This window comes from Eptatretus burgeri, chromosome 1 (assembly GCF_056783735.1).
Source record: "Eptatretus burgeri isolate ZD-2024b chromosome 1, Ebu_testis_v1, whole genome shotgun sequence".
NCBI lineage: Eukaryota > Metazoa > Chordata > Myxini > Myxiniformes > Myxinidae > Eptatretus > Eptatretus burgeri.
In genome coordinates, this window is record NC_140961.1 from 58,643,025 (window position 1) to 58,669,918 (window position 26,894).

The following is a 26,894-nucleotide window of genomic DNA, read 5'->3' on the forward strand; positions in this document are numbered from 1 at the left end:
CCCCCACCACAATGTCTGTGTTTAAGCCCACCTTTCCCCCCTCGCTGTAATCTTCGACCTTCTCCGTCATACATCTCTCTGTGAAATTTTACTTTCTAAGCAGTCAACTAGCTCAACCCATGACAGCAATAGCAAAGTGGGCTAAAGGTCACGATGGTGGAAAACAAGGCCACCCATCATTGCCTTTCCAACGTGTAGAATTTTCCTGGCTTACAAGCCAATGAGCACGTACCATAAGCTATCACCTGACAAGCTACATCGGCAAAAGGGCACAACATCATGGATGGTCCAATCGCCCCAGCGGGACTTTATAAAAATGCACGCCCAACACAGATGGGGGGTGGTTGGTGGTTGTTTGTTGTTGTTGCTGTTCTGGCTGGCCTGTGATTCCACTTGGGTTCATGCTTGTTCTGCTGTACATGGCAAGAACACGGCTGGTGGGTGCGAGCAGGCAGGTGCCCAAAATGAACTGCAGTGTGCCCGACCAGGACCGGGCGTGGTGGAGCTGACCTGAACCTGGCACAGAGTGGTGCAACGCAGTACAGGTTTCTCTGTCTCATCTTCTCTTTACTCTGTCCCATCTTTCCTCCCAAATGAAAGAGATAATGCATATTTGTTAAGCCAACGTGATTTCAAGGGCATGTGGAATCAATTTTTTCATTGGATACTTTCTGTGATCACTGCTGCGTGGCCGTGTTGTTCTTCTTCCCCTTTTCCACATTATTAATACATATTCTTGTTTTGATGAAACATTGTGTGGTCGTCGGGACGGTTAGTCGATTTATCATGGTTAGTCGATTATATATATATATATATATATATATATATATATATATATATATATATATATATATATATATATATATATATATATATATATATATACATATATATTGTTGCGGGCTGGGGGTCTGGTGAGAAGACCACTAGGTGGGGGAAGCTATCTCGGTTCCCACCAGACTCCCCGGAATTGTAGGCCGTTACACACGGATAATTCGGTGATGCGGCGGGTCGCTTAACCGACCGTGGACGCCAATAACTCAACCGCGTGACCTAGAGTCCTCCCGTCTATGGGTTAATTGGGTTACCTAATTAATCACGTGGTTTAATTACCGGGGAACACACCCTCAGTAAGCCTTGTCCGAACCGGATCACTCTACCGGACCGGATCACTTTTCCGGATCGGATGCAGCCGAGCGACTGCCAAGGACGTACTGGCTAAAAGGAACGGATCATTGGGAATAAAGTCCCGGCGAAACTAGGATTCGGACCATGCTGGATCAATGGAAGAAAAGACAAAAACGAGCAGGGAACATTCCTAATAATAATTTATTTACAATGGACGAGGAAAGGTATGTGGCACGATCAAGATTTATTGGGGAGTGTTGTGCAGAGATAGGGCGGAGAGGTGTGGTGCAGCAAATAAACAGGAAACTTACAAAAGCGGACACATAGCAGACTTCATGCGAAAATAATCTATCTATAATTCCAGCAATCTGTGTGTGTGTGTGTGTGTGTGTCTGTCTGTCTGTCTGTCTGTCTGTCTGTCTGTCTGTCTGTCTGTCTGTCTGTCTGTCTGTCTGTCTGTCTGTCTGTCTGTATGCGACCACCGTTTCTCGACGACTACCAGTCGGATCTGATTGAAACTTGCCAGGAATATTGCTGGGGATCCGCGGATGTGCCTTTTCGAAGTTTGATATCAATCGGACGAGCGGTTCCCAAGTTACGGCCATTTATCTGTCGACCAATGACAAGACACAGTGCTATGACATCACGAATGACGTCACAATTAATGTTTATTTATTTATTTTCCCCCACGATTGACGACACAATTCTTCTTCTTCGTTTGGTATGACGTCACAATCGACGCTGGGGACCTGAATATGTGCCTTTTCAAGGTTTGATATTAATCGGACAAGCGGTGCCCAAGTTATGGCCATTTATTTACCAAACCAATGACAGGACACGGTGCTATGACATCACGAATGACGTCACAATTAATGTTTATTTATTTATTTGTTTGTTTTTTGTGAATACATTTACAGAGAGAGGGGCGAGAGAGGAGGGGGGAAAGAGGGGGGGGAAGAGGAGGGCAAGAGAGAGTGGGCGACAGAGGGGAGGGAGAGAGGGGGATGAGAGAGAGGGGCGTCAATATTCAAGAGAGGGGAAGAGAGGAGGTGGCGAGAGAGGGGGTGTGAGAGGGGGTGAGAGTGGGGGTGAGAGAGAGGGGTGAGAGAGAGGTGCGAGAGAGAGGGGCGAGAGAGAGGGGCGAGAGAGAGGGGCGAGAGAGAGGGGCGAGAAAGGAGGGGCGAGAAAGGAGGGGGGAGAGAGGGGGCAAGAGAGGGGTGAGAGAGGGGGTGAGAGAGGGGAGGGAGAGAGGGGGGTGAGAAGGGGGTGAGAGAGAGGGGGTGTCACAATTCAAGAGAGGGGAGAGAGGAGGTGGCGAGAGAGGGAAACGGGAGAGGGGGTGTGAGAGGGGGGTGAGAGTGGGGTGAGAGAGAGGGGCGAGAGAGAGGGGCAAGAGAGGAGGGGGAAAGAGGAGGGGGGAGAGAGGAGGGGGGAAAGAGGGGGACGAGAGAGGGGGCGAGAGGGGGGCAAGAGAGATGCGAGAGGAGGGGAGAGAGAGGGGGCGGATATGCCTTTTCAAGGTTTGATATAAATCGGATAAGCGGTTCCCAAGTTCCAGCCATTTTATTGCTTTTTTCAGTGTTGGAAAGGTAGACATTTGGTAGACATTTGTGAATACATTTACAGCCCGCATCTACGGGCGCGCACCTACGGGCCTGCACTAGTCTCTTAAATCATCAGAACACTAACACAACAAAGTTTAGCTCAAAGCAAGCAAAAACAGCTTTTAAATGTAAGTTTTCTCAAAATCATTCAAAGCAAGCTGTTTCATTTTCATGTTAAAATGAGTCAGTCTGGAGTCAGCTAAGCTGCCTCGCCCGAACCAAGCCAAAAAAATTCTGAAGCCATTTCCTATGTGGGACACACCCTGAAAAACCCATTGTTGTGTAATCTCCCATGACGTCATCAACAGGAGGCTATTGCTTCGTATGCTCGGGCTTCTTATTTATTGCTTGGGCTTCATATGTTTTGTTTAGAGAATGGATTGTGCAGATAATTCCTCCGACCTTGCGTATCAATCGTTTTCACAAGATGACAGGTGAGATCCTTAACCCATTTCATTATTTGTTGTTTTATACAGAATTAAATCACTATACAACCAATAATTATTGAGTCTTTTTATAACAGGTTGTCCCCAATAAGAACATCATTGATAACTGATCTCGAACAGGAGGCCTTTGAATCACACGATGAGTGGCTAAAAATGAATGACTTCCTTGAAGACATTCGATCGTTCAGAAGAGAATTGAATGACATTTTTTGTTGGCTGGAAAGAAATTCTCTCAAATCCTCTAACCTTGAATGAGTCGAGTCAAATGTGAGAAATTATCCCTCTGTCTCTCTGTGTGTCTTTATGTCTTTGTCTCTCTCCCTCTGTCTTTATCTCTGTCTCTGTGTGTGTATGTGTGTGTGTGTGTGTGTGTGTGTGTGTGTGTGTGTGAGTGTGTGTGTGTGTGTGAGTGTGTGTGTCTAATGTGGGGCCCGTATGTGTGGGGAAGGGTGGGGGTGGGATGAGGGAGGTGGTGGGTCAAAGGTGGGGGTGCACAGGGGGGTGGGGTTTGTGTGGGTGGGTGGGGCTTGTGTGGGTGGAGCTTGTGTGGGTGGGGCTTGGGTGGGTGGGGCTTGTGTGGGTAGAGCTTGTGTGGGTGGGGCTTGTGTGGGTGGAGCTTGTGTGGGTGGAGCTTGTGTGGGTGGGGCTTGGGTGGGTGGGGCTTGGGTGGGTGGGGCTTGGGTGGGTGGGGCTTGTGTGGGTGAAGCTTGGATGGGTGGAGCTTGTGTGGGTGGAGCAATTTTATAAAATTAAATAAACATGTGTGTGGGAACTAATAAACTAATCACTAATTATGTGGATATGATGGATGTGGATGTGGCTTATGTGGGTGGGGTTTGCGTGGGTGGGACTTGTGTGGATGTGGCTTTTATGGCTGGGGTTTGCGTGTGTGGGGCTTGTGTAGGTGGAGTCAAAAAGGGGCGGAGTTTAAAAGGGGAGGAGTCAAAAAAATTCGATTTCTCTTTGTCTTTTGTAATTCCTGTGAATAAAATGAACCTAAAATCTCTTCCCCCTTTAAATCACTTAATTTGTAAGTCCAAGGAACTGTACCGACGACATCAACAATTTAAAAAAGTTCATTTGTCCATCGCTTCGTATAACCTTTTTTAAAAATGAGATTTCCACCTGTATATTCTTACTATATCACCAACTTTGAACTTAGGCTTTCTGACATTAATTTCTTTTTCATATTCTAACTTTGTAAATGTTTCCGATGGCTTCGTTTTCGTTGAGGTATGAATCGTGTCGTTGTACTTATCTACAATGTCTCGCATGAAAGATAACCATTGTTGAGAACAGAGTTGAGTGAATTTTTTATATAGTCTCTCTTTTAAAGTGCGATTAAAATGCTCAATAAGAACCGCTATTTCTTCATTAAAGGTGTTGTATAATGTAATGTTTTTATTTTTAAGAAAATTCATAAATGTTATGTTGTAGAACTCTGTACCGTCATCAGTCCACAATTTTTTTAGGTTTCCTCTTGCTTTTATTGAATATCTGTTGGAAAGCTAACATAAGAGTATTACCTGTTTTGTTTTTCAAAGGGACAACCCACACATATCTACTCATCAAATCAATAACGGTTAAAGCATACTTGTACCCCTTATCATAATTGAGTTCAATTAAATCAGTGGACCAGATGTAATCAACTTCCTTGGAATAAACCTTCCTTCTATGAAACTTTGTGATTATTGCTTTATGTAATTCATCAGCTAATTGCTCTTCAATCTTAATGACATCATTAGAGCCTATAAGTTTTTTGAATTTCCAAGCCCAAGTTTCAATTTAGCACTGATCATCATATTCATGATGAACCTATCAACTTTTTCTCTCAAGGTTGGATTTTGTATCAGAGACAAATTGTACAACATTTCTCGATTGACTTCATGTTTTTCTTCCAACGTTGTGCTATTTCCATAATCAATATCGTGCCTCATGCACACTTCATCAACCCTATTGATAGGTTTGCTCCACGGTTTAGGATTGTCAGCCTCATCTAATCTTTTATTCAAGTTTGTTCCTGGACCACAGAAAGAATACCCTGGTAGATGTAATTCCCCTGGTATTCCAGTTGTAAATTTATTTCCTGATAAAAACTTTTGTATATCTCCCCCTCGTTTGTGTTTGGTGAATTCACTCTTTTTTGAGCCACACACTGAACACGTAACTTTTTGTATAACCCTATTATTTTTACTTTTAACATATGAGATTTTTTTTTTTTTTTTTTTTTTTGTATACCTTGGTCGAGGCTCGTATGAGAGCTAACACACAACTCACAGCAAGGAGGCATGAGACAAGAGGGGTGGGAGTGGAAGGGACAAAACATTGGGGAACAGACACAGGTGAACTGTGGAAGGGAGAGGGATGGGGATGGGACGGGGAACATGGCGAGGAGAAGATGGACATTACAGGGACTTTCAGGAAGGAAAGCAGGAGAATTGAAGGAAGTGGGCTTGGGTGGATTATCGGGGGTAGAAAAGATCGAGGATTTGGATGGGGGAAGATAAGAGGTGGTGGTGAACAGCTGTTTTGAAAGCCTGGAGGGAAGAATGGGAAAGAATAGAGTGAGGAAGTTTATTCCAAAGGCGGGAAAAAAGAGGAATGAAAGAGTGAAGAGGAATGAAAGAGTGAAGAAAAAAAGAGGAATGAAAAAAGAGGAATGAAAGAGATATTTTTACTCTTGGTTTTCTTTTTACATTTTAGACAATAACTCATTTATTTATGTGAAAAATTCCTACAGAGTGCAAAAACCTTTTTAGTTTCCAACATGCACATTTGAATCTTAATTTTTAAAACATAAAGAATCCTTAGAAATGTCTTCACTCTCTCCTCCATTTATTTAAGAGAAAAAAGTAAAACTTTAATCAAAGTCGGTTACACCAACATCAGCAATAATATAATCTTTTCCTTATTTCTCTTCTTCATCTCCACTTTCTAGTTTAAATCTTCTCCCTGAAATCGATGTTAATAGACGACACGTATATTTCTAATGGACTTGCCAATTCTTTGTTTTCCTCCCTGGTGCATTGAGATTGATTTATTTTCTGTAATACCTTTGATATTTCTTAAAATCTCACTGGTTTCAATATTTACATATTTATCTATTCTCTCTCTTTCCTCAATCTCCCTCTCCTCCTTCACTCTTTTCTCCCTCTCCTCCTTCTCTTTCTTCTCAGTTTCTTTAACTCTTTCCTCTTCCCCTACTATCCTTGAACTACTTTCACCCCCATAGAATCTTCTTCTTCTTCTTCTTTCGGCTGCTCCCGTTAGGGGTCGCCACAGCGGATCAACCGTCTCCATTTCGCTCTATCCTGCACATCTTCCATTGACACTCCAACCATCCGCATGTCCGCCCTCACCGCATCCATGAACCTCTTCATTGGCCTTCCTCTTCTCCTCCTGCCTGGCGGCTCCATCTTCAACATCCTTCTCCCGATATACTCCGTTTCCCTCCTGTGCACATGTCCAAACCATCTCAATCTCGCCTCTCTCACTTTGTCTCCAAACCGTCCTACCTGTGCTGTCGCTCCAATATACTCATTCCTTATCCTGTCCATTCTCGTCACTCCCAACAAGAATCGCAACATATTTAACTCTGCCACCTCCAGCTCCGCTTCCTGTCTTTTTGTTAGCGCCACCGCCTCCAAACCATACAACATAGCTGGTCTCACTACCGTCTTATATACTTTCCCCTTTACTCTTGCAGCTACCCTTCTGTCACAAGTCACTCCTGCAACTCTTCTCCACCCACTCCATCCTGCCTACACTCTCTTTTTCACTTCTCTACCACACTCTCCGTTACTTTGGACAGTTGATCCCAAGTATTTAAACCCATCCACCTTCCCCACCTCAACTCCTTACAACCGCACCATACCACCACCCTCCCTCTCATTTACGCACATGAACTCCGTCTTACTCCTATTGACTATCATTCCCCTTCTCCCCAGTGCGTACCTCCACCTCTCGAGGCTCGCCTCAGCCTGCTCCCTACTCTCTCTACAGATCATGATGTCATCCGCGAACATCATAGTCCATGGAGACTCCAGCATGATCTCGTCCGTCAACCTGTCCATCACCATTGCAAACAGGAAAGGGCTCAGAATTGATCCTTGGTGCAATCCCACTTTAACCTTAAACCGGTCCGTCATTCCTACCGCAAACCTCACCACTGTCACACTGTCCTCATACATACCCTGCACGATCCTCACATACTTCTCCACCACTCCCGACTTCCTCATACAATGCCACGATTCCTCTCTTGGCACCCTATCATAAGCTTTCTCGAAATCCACAAACACACAATGTAACTCCTTCTGGCCTTCCCTATACTTCTCCATCAACATTCCCAAAGCAAACATCGCATCAGTGGTGCTCTTTCCTGGCATAAACCCATATTGCTGCTCACAAATCGTCACCTCTCCTCTCAACCTAGCTTCCACTACTCTTTCCCACAACTTCACGGTGTGGCTTAACAACTTTATCCGTTTGTAATTTCCACAGCTCTGCACATCACCCTTGTTCTTGAAAATCGGAACCAGTACACTTAATCTCCACTCCTCCGGCATTCTCTCACTTTCCAAGATTTTATTAAACAATCTGGTTAACAACCCCACTGCTATTTCTCCAAAGCACTTCCATGCCTCCACTGGTATACCATCTGGGCCAACCGCCTTTCCACTTTTCATCCTCTTCATAGCAGTCCTCACTTCATCCTTACTGATCCACCCCACTTCCTGATTCACTATCTCCACCTCTTCCACCTCTTCCATCTCTCTCTCTCTCTCTCTCTCTCTCTCTCTCTCTCTCTCTCTCTCTCTCTCTCTCTCTCTCTCATTTTCTTCATTCATCAGCGCCTCAAAGTACTCCATCCACCTTCTCAACACACTCTCCTCGCTCGTCAGCACATTCCCATTTGCATCCTTTCTCACCCTAATCTGCAGCACATCCTTTCCAGCTCGGTCCCTCTGTCTTGCCAATCGGTATAAATCCTTTTCCCCTTCCTTTGTATCCAACTTCTCATACAGCTCGTCATATGCATTTTTCTTAGCCTTTGCCACCTCTCTTTGCCTTTCGCCGCCACTCCTTGTACTCCTGCCTACTTTCTTCATCTCTCTGACTATCCCACTTCTTTTTCGCAAACCCCTTCTTCCTTATACTTTCCTGTACTTCCTCGTTCCACCACCAAGTCTCCTTATCTTCCTTCCTCTGTCCAGATGTCACACCAAGTACCTTCCTAGCTATCTCCCTCACCACTTCTGCTGTAGTTGCCCAATCATCCCACCCATCTTTACCACCATCCAACACCTGTCTCACCTCTTCCCTAAATTCCACGCAACAGTCTTCCTCCTTCAGCTTCGACCATCTGGTCCTTGGTTCAGCCCTCACTCTCTTCTTCAACCTCACCTCCAAAATCATCCTTCAGACCACCAATCGATGCTGTCAAGCTACACTCTCCCCTGCCACCACCTTACAGTCACTAATCTCTTTCAGGTTGCATCTCCTGCTTAAGATGTAATCCACCTGTGTGCACTTTCCTCCACTCTTGTATGTCACCCTGTGTTCCTTCTTCTTCTTGAAATTCGTATTTACCACTGCCATTTCCATTCTTTTTGCAAACTCTACCACCATTTGCCCTTCCACATTTCTCTTGTTGAGACCGTACCTACCCATCACCTCATCCTCTTTATTCCATTCCCCAACATGCCCACTGAAATCTGCTCCAATCACCACTCTTTCATACTTATATACACTCTCCACCACTTCATCTAACTCACTCCAGAATTCTTCTTTATACTCCATCTCACACCCCATATTCGGGGCAAATGCACAGATGACATTCATCATCACCCCCTTCAATTTCCAACTTCACACTCATCACTCGGTCAGACACTCTCCTCACCTCCAATACCCTCTTGACATAATCTTCCTTCAGGATTACCCCGGCACCATTTCTCCTCCCATCCACACCATGGTAGAACAGTTTGAAACCACCTCCAATGCTCCTAGCCTTGCTCCCCATCCACTTGGTCTCTTGTACACACAGTATGTCCACCTTTCTTCTCTCCATCATATCAGCCAACTCTCGCCCTTTGCTAGTCATCGTCCCAACATTCAGAGTTCCAACTCTCACCTCCACACTTCTACTCTTCCCCCTCTCCCACTGCCTCTGGACTCGCCTTCCCCGTCTCCTTCTCCTACTTCGCCCAGCAGTAGCACAATTTCCACTGGTACCCTGCTGACCACCGGTACCGGTGGTGGTCGTTGGTAACCCGGGCCTCGACTGATCCGGTATGGAAATTCGTTTTGTTGTCTGCATAATGATTTCACCCATAAAATATCATACATACATTTCACCCATGGAATATCATACATATATTCATCTGGATTACTTGATATTCCTGAAATCAAAATAATTTTTTTTACAACAGGAAACCAATAAAATTTCTTGTGATTTTCTAAAAGAGCCTTGTGTTTTCTTAAGTTTAAAATTCTTTCATTATTTAACATTTTAGTCAAATCCAAATTTGTTGGTTTATTAACATCAGTATAAAGCCAATCTTTTATTGAAAATACCTCATTCTTATGTTGTGGAAGATATTTATTAAAATACCGAATACACTTTTCTTGAAGGTAGGCTTGGACACAGGAATGATAATTTTCTTGAAGCCTTCTTGCTGTCATTTATGTATCAGAAATATATGAGAGATTAATATAATGACAGGAAAGACCTCCCCATTTTCCCATAGTTAAATCAGTTTGTATTCCCTTACTTATTATATATAATCCTGTTTTTTTCTGTTTTCATGATATAAACTAGGGCAAAACTATTATGATATTTACCCTTATTAAATTCTTTTATTTGTTGTTTACCAATCGTGCTTCCACAAAACTCATTCTCGGCACCTAGTGGATTATATTCTTCCTTAGGAGACTGATTTAATTGTTCGAGGTCTTCTAGGTTCATTTTTAATGACCAATTATACCCTAAATCAATCATATCATATCCCCATTGTTCTATTCTCAAACAAACGATATGCCCTTCTATATAAAATTTTATTTTAATTGGAACTGTGAATTCTGCATGACCCGGAGATAAAATCAACACTTCTGTATCTTAGGAATACACAGCCGTTTTATTTAAGGATATATATTGTGATAAATCACTTAATCTCACCAAGTCATTCGCATCAGTCGGGCTTGGATAATTTATTAATTTATAAGCATTTCTCATTTTAATATTTTTTGCTATACTATATTTCTGTCGTTCAGCCAGTGCCTTTGTGTAATAATTTAATAAATCTATATCCAGTTCTTGGGATACACCAAAGATAGAACCATCTTTACCAACATAAGTCATTTATATTAGATTAAAAATAATGTCATTAAAATTTTTTTATTTTTGTTGAGTTGAAATAACACATACAGACATAATTGACCACAACACTTGGAATTTAATTCTTGGACTTGAAATGTTTGATAAACACCATTCTGTAAGAATTTTATTACTTCAACAGGTGGTGGAAGACCAAAAACTATGAAAATAATATTTGTCTTGACTATTAAAAATACAAACGCAATGAGAACCGTTCCCATTATTATCTTCTAAGTTCATAACAATATTATTTGTATGTTTAGACACATTTGTTATTTCATCTCTCATACAAATAACCACATTATGATTTTTTTATTTCTTACAATATTTGATAAGTTCTAAATTTGATGTTGTATTCTTTCCAAATTCTTTAAACTACTCATCAATGCTCATTTATTTATTAGAGAGATATAATGCATTACCCCAATTAGTTAATTTTACACCTGCTTGTGCGATAGAAGAAAGAACAACTGCAATTAACAATCTCGCTTTATCAGGCAGACTTTCAAGTTTTTCAGCAAAATCTACAATTACACCACTTCCACTAATTTGTTTCTCTAACTCTTTGTTATGTTTTTCCAATTCTTTTTGAGCCTGGAGTGGAGCCTTCCTTTTGTTGGCAGTTTTCACCGCTGCTGAAATACCACCCGTCAATGCTCCAGTCACACTTAAACCAGCAAATAAAGGAATTAGAAATGGGAGAAATCCTCCACTCGTCTCTCTTATTGAATATTTCTTCAACATCGGTTTTGATATTTTAATTTTAAGTGAGCCAGTATCGTTCAAGATTTTCACCTGTTCTCTTGTGAGCAAAACATCAATTCTTACTGCTCCTTTTCTCTGAATTGTATTAACGTTAATCATACAAGGCTTTTGATTTTGAATACAAGATGATAGTTTATGAAGATTGATTTGATTAACATATACCCCAGTTGGCACTTCACTACTCATTTATTTATCAAAAAAATTATGTGACACTAATCATAACACCATTATCTGTATTAATCTGTAATTCTGTTTCTTCCAAAAGCAAACAATATGTATCAACTTCTTCACTCTCTCCTCTTTCAATGTACAGGGAAGTATCCACTTGATTGGACTTTATAGTTTCCTTTTGAGCACTCATGTCAATCGCATAGATTGTATACAGACTTTTAAACGCTGTCATATCCAAAATGGGTTCTTTATTTCCATTGCTTTCACACACCTTTTGGTAAGACTTGTATGCTTCAGCATAATCATTTTTTCCCAATTAATTTGCAATCTATCTCGTGGATAAAATGTTCCATCTAGAGAAACACGAAGTTGTTTCACCTTTGCATTATCACTCAACGCATTATTCTTATCAGTCGCAGTTTCACCATCTGTTTGTTTTTAAATGAGCCACAGATATCGTGGCTTTCTGTCCAGAACACCCAAATTCCATGTGTGAGTGGTTTGGTTCAGTTTAATGTGTTGGCATCTTCTTTTAAGGTATGATACATTGAGTGGTTTCTCTGAGTTAAGTCTTCTATTCAACATCTCCTCCATTTTAAGATTTGGAGTATATTCACCAATATACCAACTAATGTCATCAATTAGAAATTTATTCTGATCAGCAAAAGCATTAGCCACACCAAAAAGCAATCTATTTTCATTATCATTCCTTTGCAGTTGAAACCTAATTTTCAGACCATACAGAACTTTATCATGATCACAAAATCCAAATATACCTTAAAGAGGAACAACCACAGTAAAACTATTACCTGCTTTTGTATCATCATTATACATTCCTTTTCTTTGACTCTATCCAGGGTCTGTGGTTGTTCCCATTGCCATATCAGGAATAAAACATTCGACAGCTCCCTTTCCCATTCCATCACTAAATGAATATAGTGTAAATTTCATCATTTCAGATGTAGCAGAGACATAATCAACCGCTTCAACTTCTTGTGTTCCAATGTACAAACGAACACTCTCAAACATTATCCAGAAGAAATCATTTACGAGTGTAGCGTTTCTGTTATTCGCAGCCTTCGTAAATGTAAATTTACACAACAAGAAACTTTTGGCTTAATTCAAATAAGTTTGTTGATTATTGATTTCAAAACATTTTATACCATTTGCATTTCAGTCTGTTCCAGTTATTGCATTTACCTTGAATTGGTGTTCTTTTTCAGTCGAGTTTGAGATGACAATGGTATCATCCAAATCATAGATACTATCAATTGCTTCCATACTTGTATTTATTTAGGAAAAAAGATGTTAAAACTTTTGAAACCCTGACCCAAGTATTTGAATTATTTTCTGTCGTTCTTGGGGAGACAACTGAGTTTTGCCTTTCTTAATTTATTTTATTGCTTGCAATTTATGAGATTCCTTTTGGGCATCTTTTATACTCTTTATAGCACCTGCTACATTTCCCACAGCAGAAGCAGTTGAACCAATTAGGTCTTTATGTTTAAGAATAGTTGAACCTATACCCATTAGAGTATCAATTATACCATATCCTTTTATTCTAAATTGATGTCCTACAACCATTTGTCTCTTCGGTTTATAGTATCCTCTCCCAAAATACATACCTTCACCCTTGTAGTATGGGGAAAGGAACATCCCATCCCCTGTAATTATTTTATATTTTCCCAACTCGTGTTTCCTCACAATAACCATCGCATTTCTTTATTGGAAAACTTCACGTTGGTGAATTCTGATGGATATAATTTCTCCATTAAAAGAAATCATGCGATTATCTTGGTCGGTTATCCTAAAATTTACTCTGTATATGGTTTTTTTCCTGACAGGTAGATAAACCAGATTTTTGGGTTCCATATTGCATTTATAACCAATTGAGGTTGACTATGCGCTGAATGAAAATATTGTATTTGTTCTTATTCCATTATTATAAGTGCCATCAATCAAGTCACAGTGAATTAATACCGAATTTATGCCTGAGGATATTTGGCTGAAATTATCACTGTAAAACGTCCCATTAGTTTCAATCTTTTTTGAGGAGAACCCCAATAACTCTCTAAATGAATTATCAATTGTGAAATCAACCTTGTAGTTATTTTTAAGTTTAACCCTTGATTTTGAAGTATGTTTTTGAATATCTATAACAATATTTTTTGGGGCATCACCCTGTTCTTTCATAAGGCGAGCAATTTAGGAAGATATTTGAGAAATCTCATATGCTCCGGGTGAAACTGTTATCGTTTTGTATCCACTTCCCAGATTATAACTAAACTTGTCATTTATCTCGGTGATATTAAACAAGGTATTATAAGTTTCCAATACAATATGGACGCCTCATATTATTTTGTTGCGTCAAGTTGTAGTGGGTATGGAAATGAAGATGTGTGGTCACTTGTTGTGAAATTAAAACGAAGGATTGTGCTTCTCATCTTATTCAATATGGGATAAAATGTCTTTGTATTGACATTTATTGATTATTTTCATGTTGATCAACTGGTCAAAAATGGCTGATGCTTCATTAAAACAATTGTTATTTCCAGCCTTCTTACTTCCTAACAGCAACAATAGTCTTTTAACTCATTGTGATGGGTCATTTGGAAGAAAACTAACACCTGAACCAAGGCTACTTAAAGTCTGAATAATGTGTTTCTCCTTCTCATTCTTCCTACTTTTACCAGATAGACTAACCCCATAATTCAGAGAGTCCAGCAGATCAATATATACTCTAACATCCTTATTTTTCATATCCAATGGTTTATCAAAATACTTTGATTCATCCCTCACAGTTGAACCTTGTTTTCCATCTTTTGTTAGAAGAAACATTAATCTCAGAGTTAGTTTAACAGGGGGTTGAGAAGAACTCAAGAATCTTAATTCATCATTAAATATCAATCCCTTTTCTTGAACAAGATGAAATATTGCTGGTTGTTCTGTTGGTATGAGTCCTGCTTTGGTTTTTGAATCTGCTGAATATTCATTGTTTTGAAGAGCCTTCACAATATAATCAGGGGGTTGATTAATCTCTTCCAGTTGTTGAAATAATCTATCATCATATTCTAATTCTCCAACATGCTCTAATTCTTCCTCCGTCATTTGACTGAAATCTTTTAACATTTGAAGTGTTTTAGGAGTACATTCTATTGTGGGAGCTGTGGAAGCATCGAAAAAAAATTGTTGGGAAGTTTTTAAAAGTGCTTAAAAAAATTTCTCTTGTTTTCTTTCAAATGCTTCTTCACCCGTTAGTTTGTCTGCATTTTCTTTACGTCTTCCTTTGTTTTACAACTTTTGAAACCAACTCTTGATGCTCCTTAAATCTTCTTGCTCTTTCTTTCACATCCATTATTTATTAGAAAATATCATTCAGTGAATGAGAAAGGTCAACAGGGAAATTTTCCTTTTCTTCATCATCCAAGTAGATGTGTTCAAATAAATCCTTTTTCTTTAAATATTTCATCAAATTCTTTATTAACATCAATACGAGTTGTAATTTCTTCTTCACTCATACTTGTATCTCTGCTTTTCATACGTTTGCGTTGAGTTTCTTCATCAACATCAAAACTGAATGATAAAATCTTAACCCCATTACCACTCAGATATTTAATAATTTGTCTCCTTCCTTCTGGATTAGTTTCAAATATCCCAAGACCACCAGATTTTTGTTTCTTTAACTCACTCTTACAATGTGAATATTTTGTTGTAACAAGAGAAACCTCCTCACATATTTGGCCTTCATTCCTCAATCGCATATGTTCCTCCACAGAAATATAGTAATAATTTTCACCTTCTACGTCTCCAGGTCTTATTGCTCAAGTTGTTGTTGATACAATACGAACTACATGGTGCTTTTTAAGCAAATTTACAATATTCTCATTTGTACTATACAAGAACCTTGATGTATGAAAGTTTTTTTCCAGAAGCAGATTTACCCACAAGATTTATAATAATAGTTGTCATTTATATATGTAATTGTTTATAAAATGAAAAATATCTTTTAATATCTCATCTTGTTTCACAACAATATATTTATATTTTTCAGTTGTGTGCTTCATATAATCCCCAAATTCCTTTTTACCACATCATGTAGAACAATTGCCTCTCCAAAAATCTATTGAATTTAACTTGAATAAAATAAAAGTATTAGCATTGTTTCTTATTGAGCAACGAGGGAGTTGAAAGTATGATTGACTAAGATAAATACAATTGCAAGAAGAATGTCTACCTCTTGTGTAGTTGCTATCCATTACTGTTTGGTTTTTCTCATTAACACAATCATCAAAGATAACGAGGTTCTTTTTTGATTTATCCAAATCTTGGGGAGAAGATATATCATCCGTATCATCACAAAGAATACAAGTTATCGGCTTTCATTTCTTTTTATATCTTTGTGAATCACAAAATAGTTGTATTATATCTTCAATGTTGTAATAATTTAGTTTGTTTTGAAGTTTAAATAAACCGATTATATCTTCTTTTTGAAGACTGGCATTAAAACCTTGTGAGAGTAGTTGATACTTAGGTTGAAAACTCGACTTTGTGAAAATTATTAAATTATCATGATCTAAAAAGTTGGGAGTAAGGAGCATCTTTAAAAGTAAGCAGGTGTTTCCAAATCCGCTTGAACCAACTATGAGACATCTTAATGAATTTGGTAGATTTTTATGGTTGTTAAATTTTATCTTATTTTCCCAAATGGGTAAAAAATCATTCATTTATATATTTGGAAAACAGGTTATTTAGTTTTTTTACTGGATTTTTTGGAAACTCTATGTTTTATCCGAAGTTCAGGTTTAATTTCAAGATAATCCATTATTTTATTTATACAATATCTTGTGTTGATATTTCCCTGAAAATGACAATCGTTAATAATATAAATCATCAATCCATGAAACATGGTCGTCATTTGTTCCGTCTCTTCTCTTGTAAGAAAAGGTGTATTATCACCCTCATACTTTACATTCATTTCTAGAATCAATCTTGTAAAGTAATTTTTTTTTGGTGGAAATCTCAAAGATTTAAGGTAATTTTAAAATGGTCCGTAACTACTATTGAACGAAATGTCATTTCACCTGATATATTAACATCCTTTATTTAATTAGGATTTACATATTTAGGGTTGTTTAAAAAATACTAATTTCTCTTTGCATATTACAGATGGTCTTATCTTTTCTTTCTAATGCTCCATCCAAGAGGTTTTTCTTTTTTGATACTTTTTCTTGTTTCATTGCTTTTTCTAGTTTTGAATATATTGGCAGAAGGAGAGGAGAAACTTTTGTTGGAGCTACTTTAATTGATGTTCTTCCAGATATACTAAAACCCCTTCCACTGAAGGAAATTGAAAAACTCATATTATTCCCCTAATTGTTTTTATCCAATAGTTGTTATATTTACCTTTATTCAATTTTACATCCTCAACATATTTCTCAGTATCTTTTACAAATGAAGAGATTGATTGAGACTTGCTTTTGTGTCTTGATACATTGTATTTATTAAGTGAAAAAAGTTGGAGGATAAAATGGTTTTAAGCACAGATTCACCGATAAATTAAACGGAATTTTCATCAAGAAAATTTTATTTTAAGCAAAGTTTTGTTCCATAAATATGGTGAAAACAACAGACTGCGACGTTTGTAATCATGAATGTAAATGTTATAAAAAACACCTTCAAACCAACAAACACATTCAATCTTTTCAGACAAATATCTCCACTTGACCAAGAAACAAAACATTGTGATAGATGTGATAATGATATTCTTAAATTTTTTATAATAAACACCTTCAACCACGCAAGCACAAGAACAATGAAGAAAGGGAAGGTGACACCAAATTCTCCATTGAAAACACTGATGGCGCATTTAAAGGACAGATAAAAATAAGATTGTTTCGCTTTCAAGACCCTGGACCATCTTCAATCATTGCAGCTGTTGATATGGTTTTACAAAGTATTGAAACTATAATTAAAAACACATTAAGTGAAATGAAAACTTTTAAGTTTTATATGGGAGTAAAATTGAATATGGTAAGAGAAGTTGATGAAACTACTCCCAATATGAGGACAAACCATCACTTTATCTCATCATTTCAAGATTTTGTAAAGGCCCAGTCAGACCTTAACGTTTTAGCCAGCTTATGCCGATTTTTGAAAAATTTGTCTAAAACGCTGGTACACGTCGAATACGTTATGGGTAAGTTTTGGAAACATTGAGAGCACGCTGAAAAACACTGCTATTCGTAGTAGTATGTTGGCTTTCATCGTTGTACTTTGTGGTTGTCCTCAAATTTTAGCATGCTTGAAATTTTATGACTTATGTCAGCGTATGACTCACAAGTTCCGCTACGCTGGCCATAAGTTGTAGGCACGTTATGCGATCGTTGACACACGTTACTTGTAAGTTAATCATAAGTGGAAACACGTCGAGGTAATGTTTAGCATACCCGAAACTTATTTCTAACCTATGAGTAACGTGTTGTAGGCGCGTTACACGATCGTTGACACACGTCCACACACATTACACGTAAGTTACTCATAAGTTGAAACACGTCAAGGTAATGGTTAGCGTACCCAAAACTTATTTCTAACCTACGAGTAACGTGTTGTAGGCATGTTACGCGATCGTTGACACACGTCCACACACGTTACTTGTAAGTTACTCATAAGTCGAAACACGTCAAGGTAATGGTTAGCGTCAGTGTTCCAGACTCCGGGTTTTTTTTTTTTCTTCGGTATGACGGTGATGTTGACATTTCGATTTCTAGTGCGGTTATGATTTAAATCGTTGAGCGGCAACCTATTAATTATATTATATCATAACCGCACTAGAAATTGAAGTGTCAACATCACCGTCATACCGAAGAAAAAAGAAAATTAAAAAAACCAGGGAGCCTGGAACACTGACGCTAACCACTACCTCGACGTGTTTCGACTTATGAGTAACTTACAAGTAACTTTTGTCGACGTGTGCCAACGATCGCATATCGTGCGTACAACTTATTCCCATTGCATGCGGAACATGTGAGGCATACGGCAAGTACGTCGTAAAATTTTTAACACATTTAAAATCTCAAGACGTACTCCACTTACTCCGACGTATGATAGCGTACTTTAGCGTTCTATTCACGAATACCAAACTTACCCATACCGTATTCGACGTGCGCCAGCATTTTAGACACATTTTTCAGAGGTCGGCATATGCTGGCAAGATCGCCAAGGTGTGACTGCGATGTTGACACTTCCATTTCTCCGGCGGTTATGATTTGAATCATTGTGCGGCAGCCTTTTAATAGGCTACGCCACGTGATCGTCGGCGATACGTGCAGCACGCTATGCATAAGTTAGACTATCGTTGGGCATAGCTTGTGAACGCCGACAACAGGCTAAGCATTCGTTGGTATAAGTTATCTATAAGACACCGAAACATTCTGTGTCTGTTACTAATATGTTATGCATACAACCAACTCGTTATGAATACGTCCAAATCTTTAAAAAAAACATCAAAAGTTCAGCGTAAGCCAGCGTTTTACATACATTTTGATACGTTGCCATTGCTGGCTAAAACGTCAAGGTGTGACTGGGCCTTAAGATGTGATGTTTACCATGAACTCCAGAGACAAGAACAAGATGTTGATAACACTGTAGTCGGTAGTAGATTTGCTTTTACAAAAATAATCTTTTTAGATCTACACATCTTAAAATCAGATCCTCTTCAAGCTTCTTCTTATAATGATTTACCAAAAGAGATAAAACTTAAGAAAGCGGTTGTTAATATTCAAAACAAAGATAATAAATGCTTTTTACGGTCTGTTCTTGCTCACTTACATCCTCCTCAATGGAAACCTGAAATGGTTGAACATTATAAGAAATACGAGAATACATTAAATGTTAAAGATTTAAAGTTTCCAATGTCATTGAGAGATATTCCTAAATTTGAGAAAATGAAGAATCTATCTGTTTCTGTATATGGATTGACAGATACAAAGTTCAGATATGAGAAATTTCAAACAACTATAAAAATGATGAAACACACATTGACCTTCTCTACTTTACTTCAAAGGAAAAATCACATTAAGCTTTCATAAAAATTTATCAAGATTACCGAAATCACAACTATACAAGAGAAAATGTAAAACGTATCCTTGTAAGAGATGTCTCAACTCCTCTCATACAAAAGAACGATTAAATCAACATTTGAAATATTGTAGTAATCATAAATCAACCGTAATCAATTTACCAAAAGCAGGTTCAAACATATCATTCAAAGATTTTAACAAATCTATAAAACATCCGTTTGTGATATATGCTGATTTTGTAAGTATCCTCGAAAAGATAGATACTGTTTCTCCAAATCCAAATAAATCATACACAAATAAATATCAAAAACATACTCCTTGTGGTTTCTGTTATAATATCAAATCATCTGTTGGTGATGAATACAACAAGTTAGAACTTTATAGAGGAGAAGATGCCTCAGAGGCGTTTGAAAGACGATTGGAAAAAGACTGTGTAAGACTAAGAGAAATAATGGTTGAAACCTATAAACCAATGTCATTAGCAAAGGGAGAGAAAAAGGAATTTAGAAAGAACAGTATCTGTCATATTTGTGAGGAGAAAATTGAGGGAGAGGTCAAAGTTAGGGATCATTGTCATCTTACTGGAAAATATAGAGGTCCAGCTCATTCCCGTTGTTTGGTGGCTTGTAATTAAGATTACATTATTCCTGTCTTTCTTCACAACAACGCTCACGATGACACACATCTATTTATAAATGAACTTTCAAAGACATCTGGAGATATTTCAGCCACTCCTAACACAGATCAAAATACATCTCATTCACAAAAACAATTCATACATCCCCCATAACCCATATCAGATTTCTTGACACGTACAAGTTTATGGCAAGTCCATTATCTAACTTAGCATCAAATATTAAAAACTTACCGAATCTTAAATCACATTTCTCAAATCAAGAAGAGATTGATCTCTTATCACAAAAGGGAATATATCCGTATGACTACATGGATTCATTTGAGAAGTTTAAAGAAACACAACTTCCTTCAAGGGAAAGTTTCTATAGCAAGTTGAATGAAACTCATATTTCCGATAGAGATTATACACAAGCTAAAAGGGTTTGGGAGTAGTTTAGTAGAACAGAATCTTGGAGAATACCATGCTTTTTATCTTAAAACTGATGTATTGTTATTGGCTGATGCGTTTGAAACTTTCAGAACAGTCTGTCATGAAAAAAATTCTTATGGATTGGACCCCGCTCACTATTACACAGCCCCGGGTTTGGCTTGGAGTGCTATGTTAAAAATGACAAAACAGAATTTAGAATTAATCAGTGATATAGATATGCTTTTCATGATAGAGAAGGCTAAAAGAGGAGGAATATCTCAAGTATGTTCCAAGAGATATGCAAAAGCAAATAACAAATATCTTCCTGATTATAATAAGAATGAGGACAACTCTTACCTGATGTATTATGCTGCAAACAATTTGTATGGGTGGACTATGTCTCAATCTTTACCTTCTGGAAAACTTAAATGGGTTGAAGAAAAACATTATGAAAAAGTTTTACAAGACATTGTTGTCTCCTCTCAAAAAGAAATGGATGAAGCTGAAGTTGGATATTATTTTGAGTTTGATTTAAAATATCCAGAAGAACTTCATAACAAACATAAAGACCTACATTATGCCCCCGATAAAGAAAGTCCAAGAAAATAATGGTTATGTGATGACCAACAGTCATTTGATATTAAAGGTAAATCTACAGAAAAACTACTGACTACATTAAATGACAAAGCAAGTTATGTTTTGCATCAAAAGGAACTTGACACAATATTTATCTGCTGGGTTGAGAGTGAGGAAAATTCAGAGGATTTTGAAATTTAAACAGTCATTGGTTAAAGAAGTATATTGATTTTAATACAAAAGAACAGAAGCAAAAACAGATTTTGAGAAGGAATTTTATAAAGTAATGAATAATGCTATATTTGGAAAGACTATGGAAAATGTTAGGAATCGACAAAACACAAGACTTGCTACATCTTGGAAACAAGCCTCAAAGTTAATTAACAGACCAAGTTTTGAGTGAGCGGAGGTGTTTTCAGAGAACTTTTGTGCTATTCATTTGAAAAAAGAGAGTACTGAAATGGATAAACCTATTTATATAGGAACAACAATTCTTGACTTGTCAAAGTCGTGAATGTATGACTATTACTATAAAAATTTAAAATCAAAGTGTAAGGATAATGTGTCATTGTTATATATGGATACAAATAGTTTTATATTAGAAATTAAGACAAGTGATGTTCATGAGGATATGATTGATAATATATATATATATATATATATATATATATATATATATATATATATATATATATATGATACAAGTAATTATAAGTCAGGTGATGTGTTGTTTTCATCAAATAATAAAAAAGTTATTGGTAAGTTTTAAGATGATTTGGGTGGGAAGGTCATGAGTGAATTTATAGGATTGAGATTAAAATCTTATGCTTTTACGTATATTGATAATAATAACATTGAAAGGTGTGATAAGAAGCTAAAGGGACTAAAGAAAAATATAATCAAGGAAACAATAAACTTAAAACATTATTACAGCTGTTTAACCTTAAAGAAGGAAGAGTACAGAAAAATGAATGCAATAAGAAGTTATAAACATCAATTATATACAGAAGAGATAAATAAGAAAGCATTAGGAGCTTTTGATGATTAAATACATATTTTATAGAATGGAATCAATAGTCTCCCTTATGGTTATAAGTAAAAGTGTTAAGATATTGGGTTGGGAATTTTAGCAGGCTATGCCGTCTGTTTACTGATTTATAAATGATAGAACCAAGCAATAACCAAACCAAAGAGTGGAGATGTAATCAGCCTTGGTATTTAAATGGGAAACAAAAAGAATGTGAGAAATATCAAGTAAGTCTTAATGAAGAAATAACCGGGGTAAAAGTAGATAAAACAAATAAGCGGATAAATTTAGTTACTAACTAGAACTACGTTGTTGATGGCACACCATCACATATTCCCACGTGCACTGCTTTGTCCCATTAACGCTAGGTGAAATTTTATCTTGCAAAATGGATTGACTATTCTTTTCTATTTGATGTGCTTTATGACCAAAGACTTACTATGTTTACTAAATCAGAAGTCATTGCAAGCATGTCAACATTTCATGAAACATTAATTTAACACTGTCCAGCAATATAGAACTGTGCATCAATTTAATCATAGGAATGAACTGTGTATAATATTAATTATAATTATTCATAATCAATTAGATAAATACAGTAAAACCTGTGACTGTTTGTCACTCATGGGGGCCACATAAGTAAGTTCTTTATAAAATAATTTACCATGTACAATGGTAAATCCACTTTTAAAAAAAAGCTATGACAATTTTTTTTTAAATCGACCCCCATGACCTCAACCCCTCTGGCCGGGCCCCTAGGGGTCATATCAAAAATCCGAAAGTGTGGTGCACTTCCCCATACACATATCTACTATGTCCCAAAGTTTCAAGTTCCTATTTCAAACGGTCTAGGAGTTACAGGGTAAGACAGACGGACGTACGGACGGACGGTCGGCAGAGGCAATCACAATATTCCCGCTTTTCTTCGAAAGCACGGGAATAATAAGTTGGAGGATGTAGAGAAAAAAATATATATCCTTGAATGGACTGAAATCTTTGATGGTAATCAATTGAACAATGGAAAAACAATTTACAACAATCTCAAAATGATATGTGGCTCAGGAGGTGGTCAAATAAGAGCATTAAGAGAAGTTTATCATTTCATTTCTGCACAACAAAGACACTTAAACCAAGAACCAAGTTCCAAGTTATTCTTTGCGAATATACTCGATGGAAATGAATGTTGATAGAAAATTAAGTTATTCCCTAAAGTAGAACATGGGCAAATATTCGTTGGTTCGCTCTGAGTGGAATGAAAATATAAAAGGACTGTGATTATGTTGGGGGGAAGAAGTGCTTTAATCAGTAAGTCTCAATTTTTCATAGTCTCAATTTTACATTTGCTTGTATGGGAGGGAAGGGGATAGGTGGGGAGAAAATAAGTCTCAATTATACATTTGCTTGTATGGAGGGAAGGGGATAGGTGGGGAGAAAATCAGTCTCCTATTTTGGGCTTTTGGGGCTTGAATCAGAAAGTTTTCCCCTTTTTCCCCCCCATTCATTTGAATGGGTGTCCCAGAAGCCCCATTTACCAGCGACTGAGGGCCCACCTCACATCGAAGGCACACGTGGCTGATTTACCTCAGGAATAATCAGACGAAAAGAAGGTAGGGGCGAAATGAAGAAACAAGCTTAAATGAGCTAAGATCCTCGTCCTCTTAATGATGACGTCAAAAAGACGAATATGACGTCATTGTGATGTATCAGGTTTGCGATAAATTATCTGTGTTAATGCCCGGCTTGATTCCCACAAACAAAATTCAAACAGCTTGCCTAGTTTCGGAGATAATGGTATAGGTGATTTCCATTAGTGGCGATATTATGACGTCAACTTCTTTTCTAGGAAGAATTTCCAAAATCAGAGATGGTTACTGTCTGCGCATGGGCTTTCTGCATATACATGGCAAGTTTCACGAAGATCCGATGAAAACTCTGGGTTGTGAAACAAAAAATGTCAAAAAATAGGAATGACGTCATAGTGATGTATCATATGTGCGGTAATTCATTTCTGCTAATGTCCTGTTCAATTCCCGCAAACAGAATTCAAAAAGCTTGCCTAGTTTCGGAGATAATTTTTTAGGCGATTTCCATTAGCGGAGATATTTTGATGTCATAAATTTTTTTTCTAGGAGGAATTTTCAAAATCGGAGATGGTTACTGTCTGTACAGGGTATTTGTACTTATATATGCCAAGTTTCAGGAAGTTTCGATGAAAACTGTAGGCTGTGAAACAAAAAAGTCCACAAGAAGAAGAGGAAGAACAACAACATGAGTAAGACTTCGAGATCCCCCACGAGGATCTAAAATGATGTAAGCAACCCGAGCTAAGAGATCATCGCAATGCACTCCCATGTTGTCCCACTAGACAAAAGGAAAGGGACTATCTACATGTATAATAATGGAATAACTGTCTTGGGACACCTATCTGTTGTGTGCATGCGGTTCCGAGAACTGCAACAATATGAACTTTCGCATTGATCTGCTAAACAGTTTCAGAGATGGAGATTTTAAAAGGATCTGGTTTTTTTTCAATCTAATGCAGTTGCTCGACCACCTGACCTATGAAGTCATAAATTAAAAACCGGACTCTAACTGGATAGTCAATCACGTTTGTGAAGTTTCCTTTTGATCAAATAAGGTTCGTTTTTCTATCAAATATTGGCTGCCAAACCATGTGACCGATAATGTCAACGTTTTCACATTATGTGCAGCAATGGTATTCAATCGTATTTGTAAAGTTTTGCATTGATAGGTTAAGCGATAGGTTAATCAGGGAAACAATTTAAAAAATATTTTCCTTCATTCCAATCTGGCCACCAGACCATGTGACCAACAACATTTTAATGATCAATCATATATCCCTAAGGGTAGTCAATCATTCCTATAAAGTTTCGCTTCAATCTGTTTCAGTGTTTCAGAGAATATTTTTGAAAGTTTTTTTTTCTTTCAAAACATATGGCTGCCAATTCATGCCACCGATATCATCAATTTTTTTCACTGAAACAAATTCTTCGTAGATTTAAAATTTAAAAATAATAAAAAATTGACGTATCCAATTATGATGTCATCATTACTTTACCGATAATGCCATCGTTAACAAATGTTGTTCCGATTATTGAGTTCCTGATCTGTACCAACTTTCAAAAAAAAATTTCGTTGAGCGGCTCCAGAAAAGAAGACGTTCAAAGTTTGCCTTTTTTTTCCAACATAGCTGCCATACCATATGACTGATGATTTCATAGTATTGATCAGAAGATTATCCAGGGGTAGGCACTCCTTTGGTGAAAGTTTTGTGTGAATTGCCTCAAACAGTTGCGGAGAAAACAAATTTAAAAGTGAATAAACAGTGGAAATGTCCAGCAGAAGTAAAAAACAGAAAAATGAATAATCTGAACAGAAGCAATAGGGTGCTGCATGGTACTCTAAAAATAATAATAAATAGAACTGCCACTTTATAACTGCTGGCAGTGATGACCGGGTACCAAGACGTCTGGCTTTGATACAACACGGGATTGACGAGTTATGGACCGAGTAACATGAAGCCTTCAATCTATTTATTATGGACAAAGTTAGTCCTTTTTCCTGGTGATATCAGCATTATCAAATGAATTGGTATTTAAACAACCTGAACACGAAGTAATAAATGTTCCACAGTGCAAAGAGCGACACCCCCCCCCCCCACCGCCCTCCCGAGTCTAACAAGGCCCCACACACCTCTCTACGACATAGGATCGACAAGTTATGGACCGAGTAACATGTTCAATCTACTTGTTACGTACGCAGTTATACCTTTTTCCTGAATACATAGTCCGTATCAGTTGATTGGCATTTAAATAACCTGAACACGAAGTAATAAATGTTGACACCTTGGGTCCACAGGGTAAACTGGGACTCCCCCGAGTCATACGAAGCCACACACGTCTCTCTACGATGCGGGATTGATGAGTGATGTACCGAGCAATACGCCGCATTCAATCTATTTTTTTTACGTACGCAGTTAGCCCTTTTTCCTGAATACATAGTCGGTATCAATGCAATTGTTGTTTAAATAACCTGAACATGGTAATAAATGCTGACACCATGCCATGGGTCAACAGGGCAAACCAGAACCCCTCCTCCCCAGTCTACCGAGGCTCCACACATCTCTCTATGACACAGGAATGACAAGTTATTGACCAGGTAACAGGCAACGTTCTATCTATTTATTACGTATGCAGTTGACAACTTTTTCCTGGGGCCATCATCGGTATAAATTGAATTGCTTTTTCCTGGGGCCATCATCGGTATAAAACAAAACTTTCACCAAAGGAGTGCCTCACCCTGGATAATTTTTTGATCATTACTATGAAATCATAGGTCATGTGGTATGGCAACTCCTCTACCCTCAAACTCATCCAGGCACAGCCAAGTGAGCCATATTCAAAATATTGAAATTCTAAAACGTCTCAGATTCAAATAATTAAATAATTCTGGTTGCCAGATAATGTGGCTGATCAGGTTGAAATTTAAAATATATATTCTTCATGTCCACTAGATCATAATTGTGAAATTTGACGTTGATTGATGAAGCGGTTCCAGAGAAAACGTTATTTAAGATTTTCCTTCAATCCAATTTGGCTGCCAAACCATGTGACCTCCATCAAAATAGGGAACTTTTTGTTTGTCTTGGATAGGTGGTCACA

General features: G+C 37.8%; 1 protein-coding gene and 1 long non-coding RNA gene across 2 annotated transcripts in view; one reads left to right on the plus strand and one right to left on the minus strand.

Moving 5' to 3' along the window:
* PARN (poly(A)-specific ribonuclease) overlaps window positions 1–26,894 on the minus strand; it is a 285,191-nt gene that overhangs the window by 75,278 nt on the left and 183,019 nt on the right. The window lies entirely within an intron of this gene.
* The window catches only part of LOC147034568 (uncharacterized), a 275,792-nt gene continuing 249,257 nt past the window's right edge, over window positions 360–26,894 (plus strand). Inside the window, exon 1 of the long non-coding RNA XR_015059280.1 lies at window positions 360–545. This is a non-coding gene — a long non-coding RNA (uncharacterized LOC147034568). The remainder of the gene's footprint in view (window positions 546–26,894) is intronic.